We start from the raw sequence: 10,328 nt of genomic DNA, 5'->3' as shown, positions 1-10,328 counted from the left end.
ACATTAGACATACAGTGTAATTGTAACATGGAGTTATGAGATTAACTAATCTACATTTACACATATAATTTAATTGTAATATGAAGTTATACGATTTTAACTATCATTTTTAATGTTTCTGGATTTAAGTTAGAGTTTCTCCCTGATTTTTCTCCAACAATATCTATTTGAAACTATCTTTTGTTATCACATTCTATTTTATCTTAGTTTTATTTGTTTATAAATTTTATTATCATATTCATATTTTTTTTTTGTTTATATTATTATCATTTATATAGTTTATACTTTTTAAAATGTAATCTATGATATAACAATATGTCATTGGTATATAAAACATATTTATATATTTGTTAGTTTGATAAGATGTGTTTTACACTGTTTCGTTGAAAAAAAACTTAACCTTTACTTCCAAAGTTTCAATATATTTATAATTTTTTTTTGTGAAAAATAAAAAAATCTAAACACTTTCCTCCCTACGTACGGTAAATATATATTTTTTGGAAAAAAACCTTAATTCTACTTTACCTCCCTCACATCCCACTCTTTTCTTTCTATTTTTCATATTTTGCATTTGCAGCAACCCTATAGCTATAATATCTCTACAACCTCTTCTTTAAAATTTATGCTAGCACACTCTCTTCACCGCAATGGCATCTTTGGCCACCTCCTTTAGGACCTGCCATACTTTCTTCTCTCACCATCACCCTTTCTGCCACATTTTGGCTTGCATGACTGTCAAGTCTTATCTTTCTCATCACTGACTAGTTCTCTAAGTAGTTGCATGCCACCACCTGTGACCATTGTACCACAAGCACACCATCATGTTTGTGCGATGAAGAAGCAACCACCAATTGGTTGTTAGTGATGACTATATTGGTTGATTTTTGGATTTTGAAACATTTTCTAAGATTTGGCCATGCTATTTGTTTTTTAGTTTTTGGTTGAGATTGTAATTTTTTTGCTCCTAGAATGTTTAGATAAACTGTATTTGCAGTTTTTGAGTTATTTTTTAAGCCTGTTTATTTGTACTCAATTTGTTAGTCTTTGGGTAATTAGATCATTTACTAATTAGTATTTTATATTATTTGAATTTTTTTTGCTATTTTTATAATTTTGAAACATTTTTAGCATTTTTCCAAATAAAACTTTAAAATTTATTATTTCTCTTGTCAAGTATATTTTCTTGTATTTAATTATGGTTGGACTTAACATGCCTAATTCATCCAAGCCCAACTTTGGAATAAACACCTCCTTAAAAACAAGGTTTAAAACAAGAAATGTGGATGAAAATATTGATAAAATATTAATATCAGTGGATACTTTTAGAAATTATAAAAACAAAAAAAATCGATTTAATTTAACTAAATAAATATTTTGTCCCTTTTAAACTAGTTAAAATATTTTATATTTATATTATGTACATAAGCTCCATGCTTATTTCCTATGTTTTTTAAATTTTATTGTAATGTAAAATTGGTATTCTCGGTGTGAGAATCTAGAGGGTGGGCTCTGTGTGGACTTGGTTTGAGGCAGAAGAATGGAGGAATCAACAATCGTGCAAACGACTGAGCCTATCGTATAGGTTGATGCCCAATCATTTAGCAAAAGTTAAGCTATGTGTCTGTCGTTTACAAAACACTACACGATTGTTACCTTGGTCAAGTTGTCGCTTAGTAAATCCGTGTTTACTTGACAACTTCCGTGAGATTCTTTTTCCGAGAGAAAATCTCAAAAACAAAATTTTCACCATTTCTAAAATTAGAAAAACAATTTTTCTTTTATCTCACGATTACCATGAAACCGCCAATAACCTCACACTCAATTGGTTATTAGAGAAAAAGAATTAATTATCCAATAATTAATGTTATTATAAATATAAAGGATAACCAACTTATCATACTATATTTATAACCTATAATTTTAATATTTCATCTGATGAAACATATAAACCATAGCTCTTTTTCTATTCCATGGTACTTAATGTAAATCTCATTTACATTAATCCTCCACTAGATGTATCTCATACATCATACTGATCATATCACATATAATCAAATTACCTCTTGTTAATTTGAACATTTCAAATCAACACCAAGAACTGATCCTCAACTGAATCCATTGAACTACCAAGGGGACCTTATGGACCTGTAGCTCGAAGCTCCAACAGTACGTGAATAACTGATTAAACTCTTTAGTCAAGGGATCCACCATCCATTAACTGTCAGGCACTCCATTAAAGACTGACAATTGAACTCTCCTTACCACAGATATATTATGTGTCTATCTTAACCAATCAGCAGTACGACAACCCTTCACAGATCACTCGTAAGTACAGTTAGGCCAATAACCGTTATGCCCCTATAGTTACATCTAACTCCTTAAGTACCACTGATTCCTCTAATGAACATAAGTTATAGTTCTACTATGACTGAGTCCTCTCTTCCATAGAGAAGCTGTGGCCACTATGTTCAAGTCTCAGAATCAATCCTTAAGGGAGCAATCTCTCTACTTATCCTTGCTTCAGTAAAAAAGTGAATTCCATCTTGTGGATTGAGTTCCCAGCTCCCAGATCAGACAAGTCCCCAAAAAGGTAGGCATGTTGAGTTGACAATCTAGCCACTCTCACCCATACTAATCAAAGGACCGCCCTCAAAGGCAGGAGTTTCCAAAACACTTAGGATTGAGGTCATGTCACCTATGGTCATTTAGGTAAGATCTAATTCTCTAGTATCAACACTGTTATATATAGGGTCTAGTCATCTCGTGGTCCGGTCTTATCCAAACTCTTTGTATAGGACACCCCCGCTCGCACGTCTCCATATGAGTGGTCAGGATCTACCATCTGTAGTAGTTTACAACACTTGCAAATCTCTACAAAGCAGGCCGTATCCGTAGTGTCACCAGGATCAGGTATCCTACCTTAATCCTTATACTATAGACCTATTTAGGTTATCACTTAAGGCATGATTCACTTGTATATCACATATATATGTTTAAGTTCGCATAAGATAACCAAGGAGCTTTGTTTATTGGATATGAGTAAATGCCAGAATGAAATAACATTTATTTTATTCAATAAACAATGTGTATCATTACAAACAACGAGACTCTGGGAGAATTAGGACACCAATCCCAACATTCAGACCATTGCAGTCAACATAAAGCAGTCACCACTGAGAGCTTTAGGGAGCAAGATATTATTACCTACGGCTTGATTTCTTCACTTCGCTTTTATTTCTTGCATCCATTGTTCCTTTATATTTGTATTAAGTGTAGTGATTGAATCCTTAATATGAATGCAATTCCTTCCATGTTTCATACATTTCTGTCTTCTTCCACAAGCATGAGTAGCTAAATTATCCATGGGTTGAGGGACAGCAGTTAACCTTTTTTTACTAAGTCGTGCATAAGTAGGCATTCATATTTTTCTAACATGTATTGAATTGCTAAGATTAAATCGAGAGGTTGAACTAAGTACAAAACAATTAACACCTTGAGAAAGGAAGCGGTTGTGGAACTTGTTTGATAAGGAAATAAGTAACTTTAGAGATAACGCTAAACTTTTGCAATCAAACTCATCGCATGCATCCTAAAGATAGGTAGTGTGGAATCAAAATCGAGAGGTGAAGTCATTAATTATGAGTTTCTAGCATGAACGCTTAACTTATATATTGCTTAGGAGAATGTTGATGTATCTTTCTCAACCTTATTCATTTATAAGTGTTTCATCCATTTTTGTCGCACACTGCTTTATATTGAATTGCAATTTTCATCACATCCATTTCATCCATCCCATCGCCTAGATTAAATAGGATAGTTAGATATATACACTTCCATCGCTTACTTTATAATCAAAACACTGCGTCAAGATCGAGCAAAAACTTTACTACACATTTTAATCGCATGTCCCTGAGTTCGACACTCGGATCACACTGAGGCACACTCTAGTTAGATTTATACTTGGATTTAAATGGAGAAAAAATTGCATCTAGATTAGTAGATATTCATATTGAAGAAGCACGACATAAGACATTACATCGCATCAATCTAGCATGGAAACATATAGGTTTTGTGACAGGGCTAAAAGTTTTAGTGTAATAAATATCTTCAACTTGATTATAATCTTGGGCTACCAACCTTGCTTTATATCCAGCTATAGATCCATCTTAATTTCTTTTGATCTTGAATACCCATTTACATCCAATCACATTTTTATTTGCTTGTTGTTGTTCTAAATCCCACGTTTTATTTGCTAAAAAAGCATTGTATTCCTCTGTCATTACTTTCACCTAATGAGGACATTTAAAAGCTTCTTTAACATTTGAAGGTTCCATCTCAAGATTCTCCATTGCCAGAACTTTGGGTTTAAATATACCAGTCTTTCCTCTTGTAATCATTGGATGGACATCAAGAGATGTATGAGGCAACGGTGCAGTAGTGAATGAATCTTCGTTATTTGTAGGATCATAATGCTTTAAGATGAAGATAAAGGAAAAGATGAAGGTGTAGGTGAGTCATAGCCTGGTGCAACATTAATATAATCTGAAATTTTCAAAGGAGAAATTTCAGGAGGATAAGAAGATGAAGAATAAGTTGAAGAACCGATGGGTACTTGATTTGTACACTGATTATTAGAGTGTACAATATCTATTAAATTTTGAGGTGATTGGTTATTTATGACAGGACATAAAGGTGAGGTAGTAGGATGACTAGAAATTGGCTGAGAAACATGTAAAATTGGTAGGTAACTTGAAGTTGATGGGATATTTGAAGATGGTTGTGTAGCTAAATAAAAGACATGTACAGAAATTGTCTCGTCAAATATGACATGTCTGAATATATATAATCGACTAGACTTCGAGAGATATTTATATGCTTTATGAATGGAACTATACCCAAGAAAAAAATACAAGGGGTGGATCTTGGATCAAGTTTGTACTTGTTATAGGCTCTCAAAGAAGGATAGCACAAACAACCAAATATTTTTAAAAAGGAATAGTTTGGTTTGATGCTAAAAAACTTTTCCAAGGGAGATATCTTTTGATGGACCAAAGTAGGGAGTCTATTTATCAAATAAACAACCGTAGAAAAAGTATCGTCCCAAAATTCAATATGTAAAGAAGAATGAGATAACAAGACTAAATCCGTTTCAACTATGTGTCTATGTTTTCTTTCTGCAAGATCGTTTTATTAAGAACTATATGGACAAGACATCCAATGTTCAATACCATTGGATTTTAGATAAGGAGTAAACGAACGAAATTCATCCCCACCATCTGTTTGAAGATGAAGTATGAAATGGTCTAAAAGTTTTTCCACCGTTTGTTTGAATGATAGACAAACACTAAATGCTTCAATTTTAGTTCTAAAAAAATAAATTCAAGTATATCTTGAGAAAGAATCAACAAAGCTTATGTAATATTTGAATCCATTTCTAGAGACTTGATAGGATGAACCTCAATATCGATTACAAGATGTTGTAAAGGAGTTGTACATATGGTTTGAGAATTTAAAAAGAAGATTGTGACTTTTAGCAAGAGCACAAGCATGACAAACAAAGAACTTCCTTTTATTTGAATATGAAATATTACAAGAAGATAGAATTTGTTGAACAATATTAAAATTTGAATGATCTAACCTATTATGAAGCTCAGTTTGAAGTTCTTCATACATCAACTACTCATGTAATCCAAACCCATTGTCTATACTTTCTATAGTTGATATATGGCTAGATGAAGACTCTTGGAACATTGCTTTTTCCATTGCAAAACAATAAAGTCAATCACCAAGATTGCCTTGGAGTGGAGTTGGCCATTGAGATCCTTCACAAAACAAACATTTGAATAAAATTCAAATAAGACATAATTATCTTTAGCAAATTAACTTACACTTATAAGATTTTTGGTGATTTTAGGGACATGAAGCAAGTTTTTAAGACAAAAGATAGATTTTTGGATAAGTAGAGGACTTGGTCAACCGTTGGATTCACTATCACCCATGAACTTGCACCTATGCAAATAAAATTTGTATGCACCGAACTAACCCCTTACATTAACTAGTAGTACAAGTAGCAAGTTCGGGGTCGAACTACAGAGAGCTGATTTAGATTCCTCAAAATTTGGAACTTGTAGAAAGTAACTGGGGGGGAGGTTGTGAAAATTTGTGAAAATGAAAAGTACGCAATGTGTGAATAATCAATCGAACAAAATACTTAGCTTAGGTATTTATAGTTTAATTCACCCCTCATCAATTCTATCATAGACTATTCAAAAGATGCGTGAGAATATTTGAATTAAAACTTAACCTACTCGATTAGAATCCTAACCGGTAGTTTATAAAATCAAGTTAATTAACAAAAAAGTGAGAATCCTCAACCAATCAATCAATCAACAAGCATTAAGATTCAAGGCAAAGCTAAGCTAATTAATCGACTTTCATTGTCTAACCAATTAATTGAGCGAGATTTATCTAAGTTAGGAAGTAAATGCTTACTAAATGAAATCCCAATCTAACACAACAAACTAACTTAACTCATACTTCTAGTTGATGACTACCTAACGATTACAAATTAGGGCCAATCAAAGCAGTCAATTAAACATGCATAGCTAATTTGTCAGATTATTCCATACACAAAAATTGAAGAATATGCTCATGATAAATTCTCATAAATTTATAATAAACTCACAAAATTACAATACAAGTCTCAAGAATCAAATTGGAACGAAATTAAACTAACTAACCCAAGCTAAGTTCTTATCCTTTAGCCTCAAAACATGCTCGAAATCAATACAATTGGCAAAGGGGAATAAATTTTTACAAAATTTTGGCGCAAAAGGGAGCTAAAACAAGGTTGGAATAAAGTGGCGGCACTCAAGATCGGGTGTACTTGGTATGATGTAATCGGCTGACCCAAATTATTCTTTTATAAAACTGTCGCAGCATCGCAACACTAGGATGAGTGTTGCAACGCTGCGGCACAAATTGGCCGAGTGTCACAGCGTTGCGTTGACACTGTGTTACACGCGCACTAAGTTGAGTGTCCGTAAAACCACGTAGCATTGCAACGCTGCCTATTCTGTCCTAGAGCGTTGAAGGGCAGCGTTAACGAGTGGTGTGATGGTGGCGTTGGGGCATCTTTGGAGCATTGCAACGCTGCCCTACATCCGAGCATTCTATCTAATAGCATTGTACTTAGGTTTAATGAGAGCATTGCAACGCTCGACAGGGCAACATCTTTCATTCCTTCGTTATTTGGTCAATTTAGCTCCTAACTTCATCATTTTAGCACCTTTTTGTCCCGAATGCTTAGTCTAACTGCTTGTACACTTGAGTCCTACAAAATAATCAATTTATCTAAATTAAGTAGCTAAAAAACCCTGGGTTAAGCGGAAGAAGATAGCACATTTCCAGTGCCATCAGAACTGAAGAAAAGAAGATCCTATATGAGAAATATTCAAACCTGTACCATTTCTAACCAACACTTTGTTTTCTCCCAGATATTTTGATCCATAGGTCAAGTTGGATACATCATTGGTGACATGATTCGTGGCCCTTAAGTCTGGAAACTACTGATTTTCTCTGTTAAACTCATTTTGAATAGACATTGTATTTATTGAAGATGGATTCATATTCTGTCCTTGAGATTGAGACAAAAAGTCTTGTCCATGTTGAGTAGTATTCGGTCCATGAAACGATTTCTCAAGTAGAAGATAGCATTTTAAGGCTGTATGTCCAAATATGTCACAGACTTGGCATTGAGGCTTTCCATTGTTATTCCAGAACTTCTTATTTTGCTTGCTTCCTCGATTCTTGCCTCTTTTATTGGCATCATTGTTGGTCATCAAAGAAGAAGAATTAGGAGATTGCTTTGACTCTGAATTGTTAGATTCATAGAGGGGATAGAGCCATTAGGGTTCATAAAACTATGTCTTTCAATCCGGTTTTCTTGGATAAGAAGTTGAGAATAGATTTTTTGTAAAGATGGATATTCACCTTTATCAGTAATTACAGATACCATTGGATCATATTTTGGTTCTAATCCAGCCAGAATATGCATTATATGATCTTCATGACATATCTTTCTTCCAACAGCTTTTAATGAATCAACTAGATTCTTAATTTTTTGGAAATATTCTTTGATTTTTATTTTTCCCTTTTTCATCACTTGCAGTTTTTCTTCCAGATCAAGAACTCAGCCATATTACGGGAAGAAAATCTTGCGTTAAGTACCTTCTATACCTATTTTGAAGAATCACAGTCAATCATTTCGGTAAGAAAATCCTTAGACATTGCTCCAAGAAGCCAAAAGATTATTAAGCTATCTTGTTTAATCCAATAGTCATATTCTGGATTGATAATTCTTGATGAAGATGAATCTAATTCATTGCTGATGAACTTAAAAGGTACAAGATTGTCTGGCAATGAATTTCTCGAGACCAAAACTATGCAAAGTAGTTGTAATTTGTAATTTCTATGAGAGAAAATTCCCCTCATCCAACTTCACAATGTTGATTTTGCTTCTACGATTGATTGACTTTAGAGGAACGGAAGAGGAAACAATTTGTAAAAACTATGAAATCAACTCCACATTCCCTTAACTAACTCTCATTGTAACGAACCTGCCTTAAGTTAAAAAGAGATTCAAACTTTTATTTTTGTACATACAACATATAGAGAGAAGAGAGAAAAGCAAGAGGGATTATCTTGTAACACTGACTGTGATTTTCTTTCTAAAAGGTTGAGAGCTTCTTCCCGTGGGTGTAGATCAATCAGATCGAACCACGTAAATCAATGTCACATTTTTTTCTTTCTTCCCTCTTTACTTGATCTACCTTGCTTTGTTATCCCTGCATGCAAAGATCATCTTCATCAATACAAAAACACAATTAGAGAGGATTTCTCCAAAGAATTATCATTCACAAAGCAAAAGTGAAAAGGAACTTTTGTTTACAATACCTTTTTGATAATAATTTAGATATGTGACGTGGCCTCAGGAGATCAACTTGTTTCCACAAGTGTCTTCCACCTTCATTGAGCTATACTTAAACTTGGGACTTAGTGCATTTATCCTAAAGCCCAACAAAAGTGGTATTAGAGTGTGAGCTCTAAAAAAGAGCTATTATTCATAGCTTAATTCTGGCTCGTTATCGGATTTTACATGTTATTTCCTTATTTTGTAGGTACTGAGCAATCATGAGGTAGAATTGGCGATTTGGGGTCGAACAAGGTTAATTTGAAGCAATTAGGAGTTGATTTAAGCATCCGGGCTTTAAAGAAGTTGAGATTGCCAAATTGCCATCGAGTAGGGTCAGCTATTGAGTACCATTGAGTTAAATTCTACAAAGTAAACAAGCATTGAGCACTGAGAAAATGAGTAGCGAGTAATGAGTTTTGGCAGAACACTCAAAGTCACAACGCTCTTCATAAGCCTTAGTCCAACGCTCATTCAACGCTGGAAGGCAGTAGCATCAACTGCAGGGCAGCGTTGCAATGCTGCCCCAAGCATCATGACCTCCAGAATTGAATCATCGCTAACGTTGCAACGTATCTCAATGCTCGAGCTTCAATGCTGTAAGGCATAACATTCAGCGTTGCAATGTCCCTTTCAAGCGTTGCAATGCTGTGATGATTGACGAAAAATTTTTGAACGCGCGACGCAAGCAAGCGTTGGGTGCATCGTTGCAACGCTTGCCCAATGCTCTCCAATGCACACCACAGCGTTGCAATGCTATTTCCTAGCATCGTGACGTTGCACGTAACTTATAAATATTGCATTGGTGTTCAACATTCGAAAAAAGGCAAGAAATCAGGTAGCCTCATATCACATTCCTACAGCAAAATACTTTCGAATAGAGTGAATTTTGAGAGTTTAGTTCAGTTTTTGGAGCCATTGAAGCCAAGTTGCCAATCGATCATCATCATAGTCAGCCTTGACTCTTTCCTTTGATCATTGTAATTCCAATATGCCTTTTAGAGGCAAGGTAATTTTCTTGAGATAGTTTGTATGTTTTAATTCTTGAAGTTTACTATTTAATTCATTCAATTGTTGTGAACCCTTTGGGTGGATTTGGTTTATTAATAATAGAATTTTGATGAATTTTTCTAAAAAATTAATTTATTGAATTTCTTGTATGCAAAATCATTCTAATCTGTACATAATTCATTGATTATGTTGCACGTGTTAGGATCACATGTTTAGGGTCTAGACTTTTTCAGGCCAAATTCATGTATACCCTAGTATAATCCTTCCCAAATAAATCATGCTATAGATATGGCTGTCCAGCTTGTAGTTTATCTCGAAATTGAACCTTTACTTAATACTTTTAAGT

The sequence above is a fragment of the Benincasa hispida genome, chromosome 5 (assembly GCF_027475165.1).
Source record: "Benincasa hispida cultivar pf3 chromosome 5, pf3_genome.v1.1, whole genome shotgun sequence".
NCBI lineage: Eukaryota > Viridiplantae > Streptophyta > Magnoliopsida > Cucurbitales > Cucurbitaceae > Benincasa > Benincasa hispida.
Note: the sequence above shows the minus strand (reverse complement) of the source record.